General features: G+C 39.7%; 1 protein-coding gene across 30 annotated transcripts in view; it reads left to right on the top strand.

The window, feature by feature from the left end:
* NFIB (nuclear factor I B) overlaps positions 1-22,603 on the top strand; it is a 483,250-nt gene that overhangs the window by 261,556 nt on the left and 199,091 nt on the right. Inside the window, exon 1 of one of the 30 annotated variants that reach the window (XM_070052294.1) lies at positions 20,538-20,636. The exons of the other annotated variants lie outside the window; for them this stretch is intronic. The gene's annotated coding sequence lies outside the window, so the exon portion shown is untranslated. Of the gene's footprint in view, positions 1-20,537; positions 20,637-22,603 lie in introns of those variants that run through there. 30 annotated transcript variants of the gene reach the window in all.

The raw sequence follows: 22,603 nt of genomic DNA, 5'->3' as shown, positions 1-22,603 counted from the left end.
TCTTGTGCATTTATTTTAAAGTTTAAAACAAACATACAAATCTCCTTTTATTTAGGAAATTCTCCTAAGACATTTTTCTTAGTTTAAGTTTTAGAAAACCAAACATTAAATTCTCAAGGGGAATTCAAATTCAACAAGAAACTTTCAATGAATATTTCATTAAGGTAAGAATTCTTTTATAACATGAAAGATTTATCTGTGATTTGTTTTATGAGTGTCCTGTAATGTGTTTATGAATATCAAGGCATCCTGAAATACACAGATTAATAAATTAAAGGAGAGGTGTTAGCGATATTAGAGAAAGGTTAATATCAACTACTAATTCCGAGTTTGATGATTTACGGAGAAAGTTTGTAAGCATGTGTTTAAGGCACGATTGTAAATGGAAAGATAGATGAATAAAAAAGATGGATAGTATGCAAAAGTAAGAATCTAAAGTCAGTGGAAATGTTACTGGAACTAACAATAAAATAGATAATGCATATTTGTTGAATGAATGGATATACATTATCTTTTTTTTTTTTTTTTTTTAAATTTTAGTTTAGTTTAAACTAAACATGGGACAATTGGGGCAATTCAGAATACTGTTACCAAGGTAATACAAAGGATTTTCACGTCCTGGAAAAATCTGCCTTTTACTGACCTTGTTTTTTTCCTTTTGTGTCTGCCCTAATGATTGGTTGCTGTCTTAGAAATGTCATCCCTACCTTATGTATACTTTACATTTTAAGAATGAGGAAAATAAAGCCTAAAAATGGGTATAGTGTCCACATTAGCACTAGAGCATATTCACGATCATGCTGAGGGGTTCAATATTTGTTTTATGTTATTCATTATGTGATTGGGTAAATTAATGATATTTTCTCAGATTCTGTTTCCTGAACTCTGGAGTAGTTACACAATTTATTTGGCAGTTATAAGGGTAAAATGAAGAAATATTTGTGAAATGCTTAAGACTACTCCTGTCGTATTGTAGGTGCATGTTAAAATGTTTGCACCTATTGCTCTAACTTATAGTGAGCAAGCAGCATAGCACCTGCACTTGGTAGGTGCTCAGTACTGTTCAATGAGTAAATGCTAACCACTTCCGTTGGTCTCCCTTTTGTGGGGCAGAGCATAAACTTAAGGAAAATGCTATGACTAAAGTGAGAATAAAAATATTAAAGTTAGCAAATTTTCATATATTATAGTTATGTGTCAAAAATTCAGGTACTGTAGTTGATATGTATTATTTCAGAATCTGTCCCTAAAGTGAACAGTATACAGCCACAGCAAATCACAATGCTCATGTCAGTGCTTGTTGATGACTTAAGGAAACAGCCCGGGTGGGTTTTGTGGTGGAGCCAGTTAAGCTGCTGTTTGGGACATCTGCATCCAATATCAGAGTTTCTTTCTTTCTTTTTTAAAAGATTTATTTTATTTACATGAAAGACAAAGTTACAGAGAGAGGTCTTCCATCCACTGGTTCATTCCCCAGATGGCCGCTATGGCTGGAGATGTGCCGATCCAAAGCCAGGAGCCAGGAGCTTCCTCCGGGTCTCCCATGTGGGTGCAGGGCCCAAGGACTTGGGCCATCCTCCACTGCCCTCTCGGGCCACAGCAGAGAGCTGGACTGGAAGAGGAGTAACCGGGACTAGAAACTGGTGCCCATATGGGATGCAGGCGCTGCAGGTGGAGGATTAACCAGGTGAGCCACGGTGCCGGCCCCCCCAATATCAGTGTTTCAATTCCAGTCCTGGTCACTGTACTTCTGATCCAGCTTCCCACTAAAGTATTTAGGAGGCAGGGGATGATGGCCCGTCTACTTGAGTTCCTGTCACCTACGTTGGGGACCCAGATGGCTCCTGGCTTGTGTCTGACCCAACCCTGGCTCTGCAGGCATTTGGGGAGTGAACCAGCAAATGAAGCCCTCTCTCTCTGTCTCTGTCTTTCAGGTCTCAACTCCTCTTCTCTTCTCTTCTCTTCTCTCTTCTCTCTTCTCTCTTCTCTCTTCTCGTCTCGTCTCTCTGCCTTTCAAATAAATAAACAAATCTTTCCTAGGATCATAAAAATATGTTGGATTCCTGCATACATTTTTTTGTTAGAATCCTGTATTATTTACTGCTATCCATTTTTCATAAGATTTTTCATTTGGTTTATAAAACATTCCAGACATAAGCATAATTAGAAACAAAATTGCATATACCTGTAACTGTTGCCTGGCAGGGAGTAATTGAGACAATGGCATTTATTTCTTTAAGAAACCAAGACTTTTTTTTCTAAGATTTATTTTATTTATTTGAAAGACAGGGTTACAAAGAGAGGTAGAGAGAGAAGTAGGACTTCCATCCACTGGTTTGCTCACCAAGTGGCTGCAAAGGCAGAAGCTGAGCAGATCTGATCTGAAGCCAGGAGCACGAGCTTCCTCTGGGTCTCTCATGTGGGTGCAGGGGTCCAAGGAATTGAGTCATCTTCTACTGCTTTCCCAGGTGCATTAGCAGGGAGCTGGATTGGAAGTGGACCAGTGGGGACTTACCGGTGCCCATATGGGATGGATACCAGTGCTGCAAGCTGGGGCTTTTACCTGCTGCACCACAGCACTGGCCCCTGAATCCAACTCTTTTTTAAAAAAGACTTTATTTATTTATTTGAGAGGGAGAGTTACAGACAGAAAGAGGGAGAGACAGAGAGAAAGGTCTTCCATCCACTGATTCACTCCCCAAATGGCTGCAACAGCTGGAGCTGGGCTGATCTGAAACCAGGTGCTGGGATCTTTTTCTGTGTCTCCCACAGGGGTGCAGTGAACCGAAGCACTTGGGCTATCTCGTATTGCTTTTCCAGGCCATAGCAGAGATCTGGATGGGCAGTGGAACAGCCAGGACTAGAACCAGCACTCGTACGGAATGCTGGTGCCACAGGTAGAGACTTAACCTACTAAGCCACAGTGCTGGCCCCTCCGAGACTTTTAAGATCCCAAATATTTTCATAGGCCTGATTTAAATAAATAAATATACATGTATATATATATATATATAACACATATATAAGTATTCACACATGTATATTCTTATATGTATATGTGTGTATTTCCTTCCTGTCACAAATTGCACTGAGTTATAGTCCCACAAATAAAAGTGGAAGAAATATCTCAGCATTATATGTTAAATTATTCTCTGACAAATAATTTTGAGTGCTTTGTCTTATTCATTAAAATGTTACATCATTTATAAAATCATTTCATGGATAATTTAAGTATCTAAAAATTTTTAATGTTGGGAACTTTTCCTCAGTAGCCATTCATCTTGTTATTATTCATTAGATTTTTCAAAGTATGTATATACACTTGAATGTGTATGTATGTATATATTTGGCATATTAATTCTTATTATTTTGTTGTTTCCTGTGATTCTGCATACAATATATAGTAAAGCCAGTAGCATCTATTCATTTATTCAAATGTATCTTTCAGGGGAAATATGAAAAACATTTAAGAAATAGAAGAACAACTGAGAAATCCATGTATGGAGTAGGAGGCTGTTTGAACATTGTTTGGAATAGTAGAACTAGGAGACAAATGGTGAAAACACTGTTGGCCCCACCCAGGTAATTGAAAAGCAGAAAAGAGAGGGCAGTGGTCACTTGCAGTGTTCAGGAGAAACAAAAATGCCAAAGACAGTGCGGCAAGTGTAGGACTGACTACCCAGCGCCCCAGCTGCTATATATAGTTAGAGTAGTTGAGCTTTCTGGGAGGAGACCCTGAGGGACTGTAATGGAAAGGTCACAGAGAGGAGGTGAGTTTTAGGCAGTTTTCTCATGGGTTATGTAACGAAAACAAAGCAAAATGAAACCGATAACCAAGATCATCTCATAGACATGGACTTTATTTGGCAATGAGAATATTGTTTGGTAATTAATTTGTTTTGTCCAAAAAGTTGGCTAATAAAACAATCTAATGCGAAATTTTCACCCAGGTGTTGAAATATTAGATAATGAATGACTTTGTTGATTTATCTCACTTTTTTTATTGGATAGTACTATTAAATTCTCATCTCTACATTATTCTTGTTTGTTTTAGCTCTTACATTTCATTGTATATCATATATACTTTGTTTAAAAATGTTTTATAAAATACCTTTTTAACTAAGTCTACTTTTTAAATTGTTTATATTTGTGCTCTTGAATGAAAAATGCCAATTTATATTTCTCACATCAATAATTTAAAATGTTTTGTTTCGGAAAAGATAGTTATATAGGCAATTAAACATCTGGGAAGCAGAATATTCTTCAACAATACTTTGAAAATATATTGAAATGATTTAAGTTCAGTTTAGGGTCCAGTTTACATAGCTGTTGTTATTATTTTAAAAATCAAATGTGGCTTATGTCTGATGACATGCGTTTTGTCAGACTAAAGTATCTGATGTGATGCAAATTCATGTTTTTGTTGCTAAAAGCAATGGGCTGATATAGTGTCACACTCAACGATATAATAAGATATAATAATGCCAGCTTTGCGTACTGAATTTTCCTGACAGATTTTGCTCTCTCCAAATGACACCTCTTCCAGAAAATGGTGTTTCTTTAGTAGGTAATTACAGGAAAAAATATAAAATGAAAACTCTGGTCGTCTGGTAATCCTTTGACTATAGCTCTATTACAGCTCTTTTAATTCAGCTTTCAGGGATAGGCATTTGGCCTGGTGGATAAGATGCTGATGGAGATGCCCACATCATGTGCTGAAGTACCTGGGGTCAAGTTTGGTTCTGCTTCTGATTCCTCCTGATAGCACTCTGGGGAGCAACAGGTGATGGCTCAAGTACTGGGGCACTGCCACATGGGAGACTTGGCTTGAGTTCTAGACTCTTGGCTTCAGCCTGGTCAACCCTGGCTGTTGCAGGCATCTGGGGAGTAAACCAACAGATAGGAAATCTCTCTGTCACTGTTTCTGTCTCTGACTTAAAAATAAATGAAAATAAATAAATAAAAACTTTTTAAAAAGTAACTTTCAATCTTTTACATGTATGAAACATAACTGCTAAAGATAGACTTGAACTTAGTCTGTGAAATTCTCAGTTCCTCTCAGCCAAAAAGCAAGTGAATTTAAGTTCTTAGAGGGCAACATTCAGGTTTCTCATTTTCAAACTTCTGTTCCCCTTATTCTCTGTAAGAGGGTACAGTGGGTTTTGTTGGGTATCAGTTATGATATGCATGTATAGCAAAATTATGATCATTGGAATTTAAAAAGAAATCTTTGCCAATTTGCCACTTTATGATGGCATTTTCAAGTCATCTGTCTACACACCAGCTGTTTAGTCATTCAGTGATCAGTTACTGACACTGACAGATACTAGAATTACAATATAGAAAAGATAGACATCTTACTGATTTTTTTTTTTTTTTTTTAAGACAGGCAGAGTTAGAGAGAGAGAGAAAAATCTTCCTTCCATTGGTTCACCCCCCAGATGGCTGCCACAGCCTGTGCGCTGCACCGATCCAAAGCCAGGAGCCAGATGCTTCCTCCTGGTCTCCCATGCGGGTGCAGGGCCTAAGCACTTGGGCCATCCTGTACTGCCTCCCCAAGCCATAACAGAGAGCTGGACTGGAAGAGGAGCAACCGGGACAGAACTGGCGCTCTAACTGGGACTAGAACTCGGAGTACCAGTGCTGCAGGCAGAGGATTAGCCTAGTGAGCCGTGGCGCTGGCTGACATCTTACTGATTTTACGGTAGCAAAACATAGTTTAATAAGAATTATCTTGCTTTTTTATTCTTAACAGAAAAGCATTGCTGTTAAGTGCTTAATAAATACTTTGTGAAAAGGGTAATGGTTATTATACAAACATCATCATTATGAAAACTTGTGACAATTTCTGAGAAAATAATTAGATCATGAGAACATTATTCCTATGAACCAAGTATAATTTTTTCATTTGTATGACAAAAATATTTTTATAGGTTTTATATGGTAGTAACAAGCATGCTGCATGACATGTTGTAGCATGTAGCTTCTCTTGCAGGAAATTGGAAACATGTCAAAATCCATTTTTGGACTCTTCCTATTCTCCTACCCGGGGCAATTACATTGGGGTCTTAGCAACATTAGCACCATCTCATTCAGAAGTGACTATCGCTTAGAGTGATAGTGAGTGGTCTTGGACTTTGTGATGATCATTGCACTTAAAGGAACAAATAGGCTAGAATTTGACACTGGGGTTTGCCAAAAGGTTTCTCCAGCTTCTCAGACATCAGCAGACTTATTCCAAGTTTTGTGGTGAACAAGTCAGGCTAGTGGTATACTGTTGTGGGAAGACATGACTAGGAGTGTGTGCAGTTGAGACTTACTGAAAGGAGCGGTGGAAACAGTGTCAAAGAGTTGGGCATCAGGAGTACTGAACCTAAAACACTGTTGTTGTTTTTTTATTGTCATTTTTAGCTATAACAGTTACAAGTGTTTTTGTAGTCTCAGAGGCACCATTTCTTGTATAAAGTGGAGATAATACCAACATTAAAAGCTTTTTGTGAGGGCTAAATGAGTTAAGGACTTGGGAAAGGCCTTGTGTAGTGAGGTGGTGCTCAGTAGATAACTCAAGGTGGGTAGAATTTGCCAAGCTCTGGAGATTTTTACCACAAGGAGTGTATAACTGTCTGGCTAGCATTACTGGACTCTTGTGTGTACTAGGCATCGTTTTAATCTTCAGTAACTGTGTGAGGTAGGTACATTGCCGTCCATTCATGAATGAGAGCATGAAAGTTAGGATGGCTAAATAATAGAGTGTAAGTTTGAACCCCTGCAAGTTGTCCTTGGAGCTCTTTCTTAACCCTCATTCTACGTGGTTAAATTACTGTATCTGCAGTAGGGTAGAAGGAACAAATGTTAAAATAGGGGATGACTTCTGCATATTGTACAATAAGGGCCAACCTCTTAACCTCTACATGCTGGAAAAATACACTCTTGTTATTTATTCACTCATTTTTTGAAAGGTTTTTATTTATTTATTTTAGAGGTAGAGTTACAGACAGTGAGAGGGAGAGACAAAGAGAGAGGTCTTCCATCTGTTGGTTCACTCCCCAGATGGCCGTAACAGCTGGAGCTGTGCTGATCTGAAACCAGGAGCTTCTTCCCAGTCTCTCATGTGGGTGCAGGGGCCCAAGGACTTGGGCCATCTTCTACTGCTTTCCCAGGCCATAGAGAGAGCTGGATTGGAAGAGGAGCAGCCGGGACTAGAACCGGCGCCCATATGGGATGTCAGCGCCGAAGGTGGAGGATTAACCTAGTGCGCCACAGCACCGGCCCCTATTCACTTGTTGCTAAAATGACCATTTCTTTTATCTCTGATTTGTAAGTTTCATTTATTAATTCTGATATACAAAAGGCAGTGATACTGACTTCCCAGTTATGTTTTTTCTCCCTAAGCTAGGCAGTGTTTCCATGGGTTGTTTATTATACTTTTATAAGAGATCCTGGAATTGGATATGTGAATTGTGCAGGGCACAAAGGATACATGAAAGAAATAAAAACAGCTTTAGGAGGGGGATAAAGCAAGTCAGGAACCACATGTGGCAATCCAACTCTCTCAGAATGGGTAGCATGGTCTTTATGATTGATTTATGATACAAGGTCTCTCTGTCCCAGTTACACCATGCTAAGTGAATGGCTTCTTATATGTTTTATTCTCTTTTGGCTTAAGAGATTGCTTTCTGTCTCAGATAAGATGGGGTATCTCCGAAAGAGGATGTGATGGATCCAGAAATGACCCCCCTTTCTCATTAGACAGAGATCCCTCTAATTATTACATTTTTTTATTATGGTAGTAATAATTGGTAGTAGTAGCAATAATAAAATAACTCCAGAAAGTTAAGAATGTCCTATATACCCTCTCAATTATTTACTGTAATCATCACAGTTATCCCCCAAAGCCAGATATCATTCTCATCATTTAATAGATGAAGAAGTTGAAGCTAAATATATTGAGTAAATCTCTAGCCAGACAACCAGTATGTGGTGGAGTCAGGATTTGAAGCCATGAGTGCCCCTTGCCAGCTCATATTCCCAACCTCACTATTACTGCTTCTCAATTTAAAATCTCATTCTTCAACTTTTCCTAATAAAATATTTTTTAACAGGGGCTTCTCTGTATCTTCAAGAGATTCAAGTGGAGTTTTTTAAGGTGTGTCTGTAGAACAGAGTTAAAGGACCCTCACCAGATCTTACTGTTGTCCTGCTTAGAGGACGGAATAATTGTATGGCTTTTCTTTCTGCATTACCACAAGCATTTCTTCTTTCTACCTGCCTAGATATGCCTTGGTTTATGGCCGACACTGCTGCTCTCTCTGAGCAACAAGCAACAGAGCTTTCTCTGGTTCTTGTATGCTGACGCAGAACATTTAAGTATATTGACTTTATAGATTATAAACACGAATGTAGATACTTTTCTCTTCCTCATCCTGTTTCCTCTCAGAGATGCTTTATAAAAAGAGCAGTGAAGGCCCAGCCTGTGTCAACTTGAGTTCATGCAGCATTGAACTTGATCAGGATTGCTCTTGCCTGAATGAGGAGTCCATTGTCCTCAAAGACATTATGTTAAAGCCCTTCACTGTGAACTTTCAGTCAAGATGCTAGACTTGCCAGTTAGTTACACAGAAACGATTCTGTCCAGGCTGGAATGTGGCAGTTAAAACAGGAGAACTTTGATCCCCAAGATAAAGTGAGTACAGACTGTCATCCACTGTTGCATTTTACCAGTTTTAATTTGTATAGTTTTCTCAGTTTAATCTGAATTCCTTATACCTGTGTCCAGTGAGTGATGTGTTGCTAGGAATACAGGAGCATTTTTGCCAGAAGATCTTTAGGAATAGTCAGTGAACTACATTCTCAACACCCCTAGTCAAGAATTACAGTGATATAGTTGTGTTAGTTTTCTTTTAGAATGTATGCTAAATTTACTCTCTGGATTTGATATTTATGTGGCTATTTATTTAATCTTTTAACCATGTTAAAATTGTCTTAGCCAGACTAGCTTAAAGATGACAGTAGCAATAACAGCAGCCACAGCATGTCATACTTACGGAGTCGTTGCCATTTGCCAGGCACTGTTGTAAGTGCTGTACATAGCGTGTCTCTTTTAATGCTCACAAATAACCTAGGTGGAGGCCATCACTTTTTGTTGGGAAAAAATGCTCATGCGAGGGAAGATTCAGTCATGACCCACATTCCTTCAGTAGCAGGTAAGAGGAGGAATAGGGATTTGAACCAAGGCATTCAGCCTCTGGTGCCCTGCCCAAGGCCCTTATCTCAGCCTGGCCCAGTTGGCTCCTCATTAGTCTAGTGGTCATGCACAAGGCAGCTCTCCTTCAGGCATCTCTCTCCTGTTCTGTGAAAAGGTCAAACAAATATAAGCATAGCTACCTTCTTTTTTAAAAATTTTATTTATAGTATACAAATTTAATCTATTTCCTATGTACAGATTTGGGAACACAGTGATACTTCCCCTACCATGCTCCTACCCTCCTTCCCCCTCATTCTCCTATTCCCATTCTTAATTTTTACCAAGATCTATTTTCATTTAACTTTATACTCCTAAGATTAACCCTATACTAAGTAAAGAGTTCAACAAATAGTAGAAGAAAAAAACACTCATTCTCAACAGTTGAGACAAAGGCTTCAAATCTCAAAATATCAATTTCAGGCCAGTGCCGTGGCTCACTTGGCTAATCCCCCACCTGCGGTGCCGGCACACGGGGTTCTAGTCCTGGTTGGGACACCAGGTTCTGTCCCGGTTGCTCCTCTTCCAGTCCAGCTCTCTGCTGTGGCCCTGGAAGGCAGTGGAGGATGACCCAAGTGCTTGGGCCCTGCACCCAAATGGGAGACCAGGATAAGCACTTGGCTCCTGACTTCGGATCGGCGCAGCACACGGGCCATAGCAGCCATTTGAGGGGTGAACCAGCGGAAGGAAGACCTTTCTCTCTGTCTCTCTCTCTCACTGTCTAACTCTGCCTGTCAAAAAAAAAAAAAAATCAATTTCACACCTACAGATTACATTTTAGGTTTTCTATTAGTTACCACAGATTATGGAAAACATATGGTATTTGTTTTTTTGGGACTGGCTTATTTCATTAAGTATAGTGGTTTCCAGTTGCATCCATTTTGTTGCAAATGACTGAATTTCAGGTTTTTTTTTTTTTTTACTGCTGTGTAGTATTCCATAGTGTATATATACCATAATTTATCTAGTCTTCAGTTGATGGACATCTTGGTTGATTCCATATTTTACCTATTGTAAATTGAGCTGTAATAAACATGGGAGTATAAATCACTCTTTCATATGCTGATTTCATTTCATTTGGGTAAATTCCCAGGAGTGGGATGGCTGGGTCATATGGCAGTTCTATATTCAGATTTTTTTAAAAGATTTATTTACTTATTTGAAAGGCAGAGTTACAGAGAGGCAGATATATATATATATATATATATATTTATATATATATATATATTTATATATATATACACACACACATAGAGAGGGAGAGAGAGAGAGAGAACTTCCATCTGCTGGTTCACTCCCCAGATGGCTGCAGCAGCCGGAGCCGCACCTCTCTACTTTCTGACCAGATTATTCAGAAGAGAAAATGAGAAAGCCACAGGAAGAAAAATCCATGGATGCTCCTAAGAAATATGCAAATAGATGAGATTACTTTAATGGCAGTGACATGTTCTAAAGATTGTGTTTATATATTACCATTTCTAAGAGTACTGTCATTCAACAATCTATCACTTGTGAGTTGGATGGTCACCACACGTAATATATCATCGTGGCTTTCATGTTTATATGGTTGCTGATTGTACAAATCATTTTGTACTTTAGATGAGAAGTCATTAAATATAAAACTACATTTTATCCCTATATGTCATGCCTAATATTTATTGGATATTTATTTTTAAAGACTTTTTTTTACATTTGAAAGGCAGAGTTACAGAGAAATGGAAAGAAGGTGGGAGAGGTGGAGAGAGAGAGAGAGAGAGAGAGAGAGAGAGAGAGATCGATCAATCTTCTATCTTCTGGTCACTCCTCCAAAATGTGCAATGGCTGGGACAGGGCCAGTTGTAAGCCAGGAGCCTGGAACATCATCTGGGTCTCCATATAGGTGGCCATCATCCACTCTTTCTCAGATCAGAAGTGAAGCAGCCAGGACTTGAACCCATGTTTATATGGGATCTCAGTGCCATAGGCAGTGGCTTAACCTGCTGAGACACAGTGCTGACTCCTTGTTGAATAATCATTGCTTTCTTGAATTCCTTTGATACTCACTTTGGTGAAGGGCATAGTAATATGAAAAGAGTAGCAAATACAATAAAGACTATAACTGAATAATTATTGCAGATACATTATCAGGATAAGGAGATGGTTTAAGCATTTAAGAATTACCCTATAAATAATGCAAGTAAATACAATTTATATAGTAGCAGAAGTTTTTATAATGAATAAAATTTCCTCAGTGCTTCTTTTCTGCCGTGTAGATACAGCTGCAAATAGGATATTTTTAGAATGAACGCTTACCACAGAATTTTTCTTTTAAATTTTATAAATTGTTTTAAAAATTTTAAGGTTTTAAAAAAGGACAGTTATTTGATGTGGCATACATTTATATTCTGTTGGACATTTATGAATATATAAGTTAGTAGTTCTCATGTTCATTAAATTCATTTTCTTAGAAAAGACAGGTGTGGGGTGTGATGTGTGCGTGGATGTGCATGTGAATGTGTGAAAATGCAGCTTAGGGATTACAACAATTTAGTCAAGGTCATAAGTGACCTGACATGCCCTCCAGCATGCTGTTTATAATTGCTGTGGTTAGTTTTCCTTCTCACTGTTTTTACCTATAATGTCAAAACACAATTATATGGAGTTGGTATGTTCACTAATAGCAGTTTATCTCTGCATGGTTTATAGACAGAGTCAAAAGCCAACAACTATAATTACATCCATGTTTCTAACTTAGCAGCAAGCTGGAGAAGTGTGGTTGAAGTATGCTGTGGATATAGTGCAGCCAGTCGGAATTATAGGGTAAAGTCATTGCTCTGCATTCTTTTGGTTTTACAATAATTGTTACTTAAATTTTGTTTTCTGGATTTTACCACTGTCTGTTGTGTTTATGTGACCACATAAAGAGTAGTTGAGTTACGTGTCTCTCCACTCTATTTTTCTCCTCCTTGCCTTCCACTATAAATGTACTAGTTCTCCTTTCGCTTTCTTCTGACTCAGCAGACACTATATTACAGTTAATAGTTTTCTGAAGCAGCCTGATATTCATGCTCTATGGAACCCATAAGACTTCCACTATTTGCATTATATGTTTAATTGGATAATTATGGGAACCATGTTGAACTGTTAACAACTGTCAAGCCTTTGATTAATCTTTTGAATGTTCACTGGCATGGTTCAAGTTAGCAACCACAATACAGATTTTTGTTGTTTTTTTTTTTTTTGGTTGTTGTTTTCGTTGCCGCTCTCATGATTACTCAAGAGGGAAAATGATTTCTCTAGAAAAAAATATGTAATTTCCCATTTTGGCTCACCTTATATGCTGTGGCATAAAGAAGCAATGCAATGTATGGATCACCATTAATTTGTTTGCATATTAAGTATTATAGTTTAGCGACTTTGCAAAATAATTATGGGAAAGCATCCTTATTTTGTAATGATTATGATGATTTTAAAATATGAAAGAGAATCTTAGTTTTCTTCTGAGGAAACCAGTTCTCCTTGGAGTTATATACCCTTCCAGTTCTTCAAAAACTCAGGATTTTTTTTTTCTATTCTGCTATACATTGGGGAGAGTATTCCATTATGCATGGACAAAGACATAGCCTCTAAGGAATCATGGACACCTCATGGGCCCACCCTGAGCCGTGTGCTGGGTCCTACCTTTCCTAATGTTGTGTGGTATGGATATGGGATTCTTCAGGATCTGATGGCTGCAGGAGGATCCTAACCTACACGTTATCTTATTCTTCTAAAGTGTGCTGTAAGTTAAATACTGACACAGAAGTGCCAGTCTTATAGGGCATTCTGTCTCAAATCTAGTTTTACAAGAATAAAATGTGGACACCTGCTTAAGGGAAGACTGGAGTTTTACAAATGGATAGAATAGGCCTTACCGATGGACAATATTTAAATAACGAAGGAGGTGGTGAATATCAGTACCTTTAAATACTTGAATGTGTATGTTTGTGGGGTGTGTATGTGTGTGTGTGTGTGTGTATCTCCTTTTTACTGAGGAAACCAAAGAACAGAAGGATTGTGTCCAAGGTCACATGGCTAGTCAGTACATGTAATGTAGGATTTGAACATGGGTATTTTGATAAACTACTATTTTACATCAGCTCCTAAACTGGTTTAGTGAGGCTAATTGAGGATAGGAATATCTTTACAGACTTTGTACCAAATGTACTGGATTGATTTCTTCTCCCGGAAAGTGAAATATTGGATTCTACCTGTCCTTTCCAAAGTGCGTTGTTTTGAAGTACCCTCTGGGATCAAGTCAATAGGGCTGGAATGGGCACTTCAGCTGCTAGTGCTGCTTTCTTGCTACTTAATATTGAAAGTACATTTTGGTGTTTTAATCAAATGTACAAAAGATGCGGAGAAGAGGGATTGTTTTAGATTACAAATATACACGAGCACTTTAAACACCATTCTCTTAACACCATTCTCTTAAACCCAAACCTCTTAGTTTGCATTATTATTCTAAGACTATTGTGCTTTATGGTAATTGTACCTTTCACTGAGGTTCAAGATGACCTCTTTAGCCACTCATGATCAACTAACAAAGTGGAGAGGAAGCCACGGAAAGGAGTGTGTGGGAGGAGCAGATTAGACCAGTAGCAGCACATGCCATGGGCATCAATGTTCGTAGTGAAAAATCTCTTCGTTGCCTTGAATTGTAGGTATACAAGTTACTTCCAACTAGATTTGTTCATAGCCTTAAAACTTTCTTTGAACTTGTGCCTTTTCTTGGGAGCAGTCTGGTCACTGTTAGCCTCAACTACCCTTTTTATTGATGGGGAAGGTTTCACTATGCTGTCTATCTTAGGTAACCTGAAGTATAATGTTTGCATGGACAGTAATGGGAGGGGCCAACGCTGTGACGTAGTAGGTTAATCCTCTACCTGTGATGCCGGCATCCCACACGGGTGCCAGTTCGCGTCCTGACTGCTCCTCTTCCAATCCAGCTCTCTGCTATGGCCTGGGAAAGCAGTGGAAGATGGCCCGAGCACTTGGGCCTCTGCACCTGTGTGGGAGACGGGGAGGAGGCTGCTGCCTCCTGGCTTCAGATAGGCCCAGCTCTGGCCTGTCTGTAATTCTACCTCTCAAATAAATAAATAAAATCTTTAAAAAAAAAAGATAATGGGAAGGTGATATAACTTCAAGAATGCATCTATTAAGATTAAAAATTGGCTTAAGGTTTTTAAGCATGTTTTCCTTTTTCTAAAAAAAAATCATAATGATGAATAGACCTACTACTCTCTTTTTTAAAAGAATTGTTCATTTTTTTTTAAAAGAGTTACAGAGGGGGGAAGGTCTTCAATCTGCTGGCTCACTCCTCAATTGGCTGCAATGGCCAGAGATGCACCTGTCTGAAGCCAGGAGCTTCTTCTGGGTTTCCATGTAGGTGCAGGGGCCCAAGGACTTGGGCCATCTTCCACTGCTTTCCTAGGCCATAGCAGAGAGCTGGATCAGAACTGGAGCAGCAGGAACTTGAACTGGTGTCCATATGGGGATACCAGCACTGCAGGTGGTGGCTTTACTGGCTACACCACAGCGCTGGCCCCGACCTAATATTCTCTTATTATCCTTGAAGATCTAAGGGCTATGGATACCTGGCTTCTGTTTTTGTTTCATCAGTTTACTGGGGCTTGAGCTTCTGTTTTGCCACCTGTAAGATGATTGTATTAACTTTTAGTCCTGAGTATAAACTGGGATAATGTGTGTGACAGGGCTTTGGGAACTCTAGTTTCTCTCTCTCTCTCTCTGGCTGTCTCAGGGTGTGTATGTGTGTGTGTGTATGGATGTGTTCACACATGTGCACATATTCCCCTACATGTTGAAATGAAAAAATTTCCTTGAGACTAAGAAACACACATTTATTTATATATTTCTTTTAAAGATTTATTTATTTGAGAGGCAGAGTTACAGCCAAAAAAGAGAGGTCTCCCATCTGCTGGTTCACTCACTAAATGGTCTCAATGGCCAGAACTGGACCGATCCAAAACCAGGAGCCAGGAGCTTAGTCTGGGTCTCCCGTGTGGGTGCAGGGGCCCAAGGACTTGGTTCATCTTCTACTGCTTTCCCAAGCCATAGCAGAGAGCTGGATCAGAAGAGCAGGGACTTGAACTGGTGTCTATATGGGATGCCGGCTCTGCAGACAGCGATTTTACCTGCTATGCCATAGTGCCAGCCCCACCTTTATTCTTAACGCCTAGAATTGATGATGTTTTCTGTATTGAGTCTATTTTAGACTGTTAGCTTATCTTGGATGTTTTAGTGAAGGTTCCCTCTACTGACTTGACACTGTCTCTTTCCCCTTCAGTGTGTGTGTGTGTGTCTTGGCGGAGTTGTTGTCTGCTGTTGGAGGATGGATAGAAGGAGCAAATGAAATGGTCGGCTCTCTGCCTTGACAAGAAATATTTTCTGTCCATCCCAGATTTTCACTTTCTCCAGAGAAAGTCACCACTTAAGGAATCATGCTTGGGTGAAGTCTAAATTCCCTACTAACCTTTTGATAATGTCACAGCTTGGTTGTCACCCTCCCAGGTCACTGTTAGTTGTTGTCCTGTTTTGCTCATTTCATCCCACCCAGCACATTGTAGGTTGTGTTCGTTTAGGGACTCAGCTGTCTTCCTTCCTTGGCCATTGAGACAACCTGAGGGGATACACAGGTCTTCCATCTCTATGGTGTTACCCGCTGGTTTTTACATATGTTTCTGACCACTGCACTGTCCAATTTTGGAGGTTCAAAATGAGACTTCAATTGAACATATGTATCTTGTTAGCAATGTTATGACAAATAGCAGCAGCTGTATAAACTAATCTTTCTGTAGCTTCACACAGGGGACTCAATTAACAATGGACCACTGTCAGCATTTAATCCTTTTTACCTCTTGGTTCCTGTGAACTTTTCTATTGGGCATCAGGATTATTCTTACCCACAAACAGAAGAAAATGTCACATGCTACAAGTCAATTGAATTTCCCTTGGTGTACTCTAGGTGATCTGGAAAGGGGCTGACAGTTAAAAGGATTTCTGTGTTGATTCCGCTTAGAAAGACAAGACCAGGAGTCAGGATGGTTGGAACAGAATTTGGGGTTTATTTTGCTTTGGAATGTTTCTGAATTTAGCACCAAAGTTCATGGTCTTAAGTTGATCTCTGAAGTTGAGAGTGACTATGGTATGAAGCAGGGCAGCAGACACATTGCTGCTCCCAGAAGCAGTTACATGACACAGAAACATCTTTGTGAGCCTTTGGTCATCTAAAAGTCTATTCGTGTGCATGATAATTTCAAGACATTAGAAACAGAAATCTCAAGTGACCTTTTACCTCTTCAGCTAATTTCTGTTTTTGTTTCTTTGTCAAAGGAAAAGGAGGGTACACTGATATTCAGGTACAATGGGGAACTCAAAGAAGCAGAGTTATGGCCTTAGAATAGCAGTCAACTGAAGTTCAGGTTCCAGTTAAAATGTACTTGACATTTGAACCCCTTGTTTGAAGCCCTTGCTTTAGGTCTATCTGCAGAGGACATCTGAAATTCCTTTGGCTTCTAATCTATGGCAAGTGAACAAGAATGGATGACAAAGGGATATAAAGATAGAGCTCAAACAAGTTGTTGTTAATTCTTTCTTTCACCTAAGAGGACTAATGAAAAGCTTAAATTACTAAATTCAGACTAGACCATTGTCGCTACTTGCCAAATAGTACATGCTTGTGCGTCTGTCTAATCCATATTTGAAAGCCACAAACAGAAGCACATAATTTGGCAAAACACCAAAAACATGCCTCGGCACACTTCTGGAGATTCTTCTAAATGACTTAATGATTCAAAAATTTTAGTGTGTGTGTATGTGTGTGTGTGCATGCATATTGCCTGGAGATGCTTAGAATAAATTCTGCCAGCAAACCATGTGTATCACTCTTGTGTTGAGGATTTGCAGTGTTTCTTTCAAAATTCTGAATTTTAGAAAGCAAAAAAATATTTATGGCATGGTTACTTTCTGTTTTATTTTCAAGACAAGTATGTACAAAATAATTATTTTAGTCCTCCCCTAATAAAACAAACACATTTTGTCCTTAAGAAAGGTTAAAATATTCTATTTGTTTTTAAAATGTGTTTTGATGGTCTTTTTCTTTTTTTAAATATTTATTTATTTAAAGGTTTCTTTTTTAAAGGATTTATTTATTTATTTGAAAGTCAGAGTTACACAGAGAGAGAAGGAGAGGCAGAGAGAGAGAGAGAGAGGGGTCTTCCATCTTCTGGTTCACTCCCCAATTTTCTGCAACGGCTGGAGCTGTGCCAATCTGAAGCCAGGAGCCAGGAGCTTCCTCCAGGTCTCCCACGATGGTGCAGGGGCCCAAGGACTTGGGCCATCTTCTACTGCTTTCCCAGGCCATAGCAGAGAGCTGGATAGGAAATGGAGCAGCTGGGACTTCAACTGGCACCCATATGAGATGCCGGCACTGCAGGTGGTGGCTTTACCCACTACGCCGCGGCGCTGGACTTGAGTTTTTTTTTTTTTTTTTAGCAGAAGGGTCACAAAAGAAATTCATTACAAGAAAAAGTCTTCATAGCAACTTGAAAAGAATTTCCTAAATTGAGAAATTATTCTTTTTTGAAATATTTATTTATTTACTTGAAAGGCAAAGTTACTGGGAGACAAAGGCAGAGAGAAAGTTTTCCATCTGCTGGTTCACTCACCAAGTGGCCTCAACGGCCAGAACTGGGTTGACCTGAAGCCAGGAGCCAGGAGCCAGGAGCTTCTTTTGGGTCTGTCTCACGGGTGCAGGGGCCCAAGGACTTGGGCCATCTTCTACTGCTTTCCCAGGCCACAGCAGAGAGCTGGATTGGAAGTGGAGCAGCGGGACTCGCTCCTCACCATCATATGAGATGCTGGCACTACAGGCTGCAGCTTTAGCTACTGTGCTCAGCCTGGCCCCTATAAGGTTTTTATAAAAGTATTTTTCCTTTATCTGGCTTCTGCTTGTTATAAAAAACATGCACTTTTTAAAAAGTTTTTTTAGTTTTTTTTTTTTTTTTTTTTTTTTTTTTGCCGGCAAAGTTAGACAGTGAGAGAGAGAGACAGAGAGTTATAGACACAGTGAGAGAGAGACAGAAAGGTCTTCCTTCTGTTGGTTCACTCTCCTAATGGCCACCACGGCCGGCGCTGTGTGCTGATCCGAAGCCAGGAGCCCGTGCTTCCTCCTGGTCTCCCATGTGGGTGCAGGGACTCAAGCACTTGGGCCATCTTCCACTGCCCTCCTGGGCCACAGCAAAGAGCTGGACTGGAAGAGGAGCAACCGGGACTAGTACCTGGTGCCCCAACCTTGACTAGAACCTGGGGTGCTGGCGCCACAGGCAGAGGATTAGCCTAGTGAGACATGGCGCCGGCCAAAAACATGCACTTTTAAAGAAAGCACATAATCTGAGTTCAATCCACAGTAATTGAAGGTATGTGGAAGGTAACTAAAGGCTGGCATGAAGACCGGCATGAGACCTGGATGAAGTTCCTGGCTCCTGGCTTTGGCCTGACAAGACCTTGGTGATTACAGCCATTTGGGATGGACCTGTGGATGGAAGACCTTTCTCTCTGTCTCTCTTTAACTCTGCCTTTCCAATAAATAAATACATCTTAAAAATAACCATGTGCTTTTATATAATGTATTTTATTTAAATATTACAGCAACATTTAGAAGGGTGGTATTGTTATTCTTTCAGCTGAGGAATACAGAGTTCAAAGAGTTTAAATAAGCTGCCCAAGGTCACACAGCTAGGAAATGGCAAAGGCAGGATTAACCTGAAGCCTCTCTAAGTCCACAGCTATCACCCTTGACAGATACCTTTCAGCCTTTCCTTTGGAGGTAAATATTACAGATCCGCCCTTTTCCGGCATTCGTCTCCTCTCTGTTCCTTGAATTGCTAGTCATATTTCTCCAAAGGTAATTGCATATGTATTATGTTAATAAGTTTCCCATTTGATTGTTTATGCTTTTTATACTTTATATTTGTAAATTATGAACCATCTTTTTTGTTTTGTTTAAACTATTGTATTTAATATTTCTTTCAATTGGAGAGAGTGAGTTCTCACTACTCTAGTTATCATTTTTAGTGCTATTTGAAAATTGCCCCAGGAATGAAGCATCTTTCCCCTCCTGTTGCAGGCTTGGTCTTACATCAGTTCCTGAGTATGCAGTGGAGGATAGCATTGCACTCCTGTCCCTCTGGGTAAATACACACAACCAAGAACTTAAGATGCTAAGGACTTAAGCCCTGGTGTATAATAGGGTTTCCACTTATATACACAGATGTTATTCTTCAAATAATGCTGGTGAATGGGATGAGTCAGGAGGTAGTAATGAGAGTCTTCCTGGCCTGGCAGGGTTTCCTAACCATGGCTCCATGTACCATTCTTCACTGGTTTCTGCAGCTGCACGGATACTCCTTTTTTATGCCTTTTACTATGACTTTGAGATTGACAATTGCCAAAACCCCAGAACTATTTATTATGAATTCAAGTGTGCTCAGCGATTAGAGTAGGTGAATGTTGGTTGATAAAGAAGAAGTTGACATTAGATAAACAGAAAGCTAATGAACTCTCATTTAAGCATGTGACCCAAAGGGAGAATTCACAGGATTCCCACTTTATGTAGGCAGACCACGCATGCATAGACCACAGATTTGGTCCAAGCTACATAACACTACTTTCATCAGAAGGACCAGCAGCAGGATCTGGCTGGCGTTGCAAACTGAGGCTCATCAAGTAGGTTTACATATTGACAAGTTAAGAACTTTCAGGGATATTTCACCTGCTGGATTTTATCATGGCTCCTATTAGATTTATGGTCTGGGACAGTGATTTTTGACTTTGTCGTGAGACGAATGAAGTAAGAAACAAAACCCCACTTTCTCTTATCTGTTGCATGAACATCTCCAAAATGAACCTGGGTATCATTCATTTGACTTTCTCAAGAAATAATTTAGCTAAGAAGCAAACATAACTCCACCACTCCTTGGCTGGTGACAGTGTTTCCAAAAGGTTACTACCCTTCAGTGTGCCTTCAGGATGGTCTGGGCCCACTTAAAAATAAAAAGATAATGCTTCCTCTTTGTGATTTTCAGCCTGTTTGGACTTAATTCTTACCTCATCTTGGATACTTTCTTTAGAGAAATGTGATCCTGGGAATGCTGGTGATTTGCTGTTGTAAAATGGTGCTCTGCTTTCGGTTTCTGTTCAAATCTAAGATTTCAGAAGAGTCAGTAACTGCACATAATCTAAAAGGGAAGAGTGAAGAATGCTTCTGACTTCCCTTTGAAATGAACAGCTCTGCCAGAGCAGCAGCTATTAGAAAAACAAAACGACAAAGAAAAGCTGCTCAGCCTAGCACACAGAGGTAAATTTACTTACATCAGACTGAAAAATGAGGGCTGGGCTTTGAAAAGACATCCCTTCTGAGTAGAGGAGAGCTTGTGATTTTGGCACGGTTGCAGCCCTCCTAAGCCCCTGAGAAATTCTGAAAAACATTACAGAAGACTGTTCTTAATATTAATGGATGTCTTCCTGTGTGTGTGTGTGTGTGTGTGTGTGTGTGTATGTATGCATGCAGGGAGAATGCCAGAGAGAAAAGGAGCAAGAGAACGAGCAAGAAAATATTGCTTAGAATGAAGAACTGGCAGTGAAAATGTCTAATTTCTGAAAAATAATTTGTATCTGTCAATTTTTACTCTTCCACCAGGAGAGGGTTGGTCAGAATGAGATAGAGAAGGGACATGGGACTCTTCAGCTTCAGGTTAACTTTGCACCATTGTAGCACAGGACTTCTCCTAAAAGACTTTGTTTATAGATAACATTGCATACTGATAAGATCTCAAATCATGGGCTTATCTATTATATGACATCAGAGGTGAAAAAAAAGGCTGTTTCCGTGTGGCTAATTGTGGTGAATGTCACATTATGTTGTACCATCGTGAACAATTTCAGGGGCACCAAAAGCCTGCAGCTCTGCCTCTTGGGAGGGGACTTTTCCTTTGCAGCTCAGCTTCAGGAAACGTGAACATTTGTGTTTTCAAGACCACATACCACTGGGAAGGAAGCAGGGGTGGAGATGCGTGCTGAGATTGAGTGGATACGAGGATCTTGGACTGTTTGGGCTGGGAGCTGCTGGTTTCATGTAGCCCTTTCTGGCATGTCTGTACATTTTGCAAAGTCAGACTGCCAATAATACTGATACTTGCAAAGGATATTTTTCTCCAGATAATTTATTTGCTTTTCAGGTTTGGGCACAGACTCTCTCTGCACATCATGCCCAACCAGCCTGGCTAGGACGTGTGTGGCAAGGGGGTCTTGGGGAACACACAGACCAAAATCTGCTGCTACATACCCCACAGTTGAATATCTTTGGGTTACATGGCTGCTACCTATCATGGTAAAAGAATTTAATAATTGTGGGAACTAGCTGTTAAAAAGCAACTTGAAAGTTATTTTCCGAAAGAGCCATTAACTCCTTGCAGCCTCAAGTCTACCAGTCCACCTCCGGCCCTGGCCTTTGAGACGTCACAGGGGCCAAGGCTTTTCCAGTTAGATGTGTGGAGATCTCCGCAGATCCTACACAGGGAAACTGGGTTTGTTTTCAGGAATGGCGAGAGAAGAAAAAGACTGAAAATGCACCCATTTCAGAAGAGTGCCTTGGCCTGCTGTGGAGTTTACAACAGGGAGCGTGTTTTCCCACACTAGCTTCAGCTCTGCAGCCTTGTTGGCTGGTTAATGAGTGATCTCCCTGGCAGGCTCTGGCTGTACATGTTTTCTTGACTTAGGACTGACACTCTTAATATAATCTTAATTCATTCTTAGCCTAGGCTGACTAAATCTTCTGATTTGGCAAAGTAGAGTGTCAGGATCGCCATTGTTATGTTTACTCTGGATTTATATCTCAAGTTGAGGTTAAGTAACATATTTACATAAATCAACTCAGCACTAGACTCCAATACAAAATTGTTCTAGTGAGAGACAAAACAAATTGTATTGCTTCCTGAGATTTGCTTTCACTTTACATTAAACCTCAAAGGGTTTAGAAATGTAGCATGTTGTTCTATTTTAAAATGAACTCTTCCCTAGGTTTTGCTTTTAAAAAACACATGAAATTTTTCTTTTTTCTTTTTTGCAAGAATCGATTATAGCTGCTTCTACAATGGATAACTTTCTTTGGGGTACAATAGGTAGTGTAGCAGGCTGATGTTATTTAGCAAAATAGTGATATGTGTTTATAAATTGATTCGTGTTTTCTGAAATTGGTGGCACAAGGACTACAAACTAATAAAAAGTTCTTTCCCCAGTGAAGACATTGCAGAAAGATGAAGTGAT

Source organism: Oryctolagus cuniculus, chromosome 1 (assembly GCF_964237555.1).
Source record: "Oryctolagus cuniculus chromosome 1, mOryCun1.1, whole genome shotgun sequence".
Classification (NCBI taxonomy): domain Eukaryota; kingdom Metazoa; phylum Chordata; class Mammalia; order Lagomorpha; family Leporidae; genus Oryctolagus; species Oryctolagus cuniculus.
The sequence above is the reverse complement of the archived record's forward strand: the minus strand, read 5'-3'. Positions and strand labels throughout refer to the sequence as shown.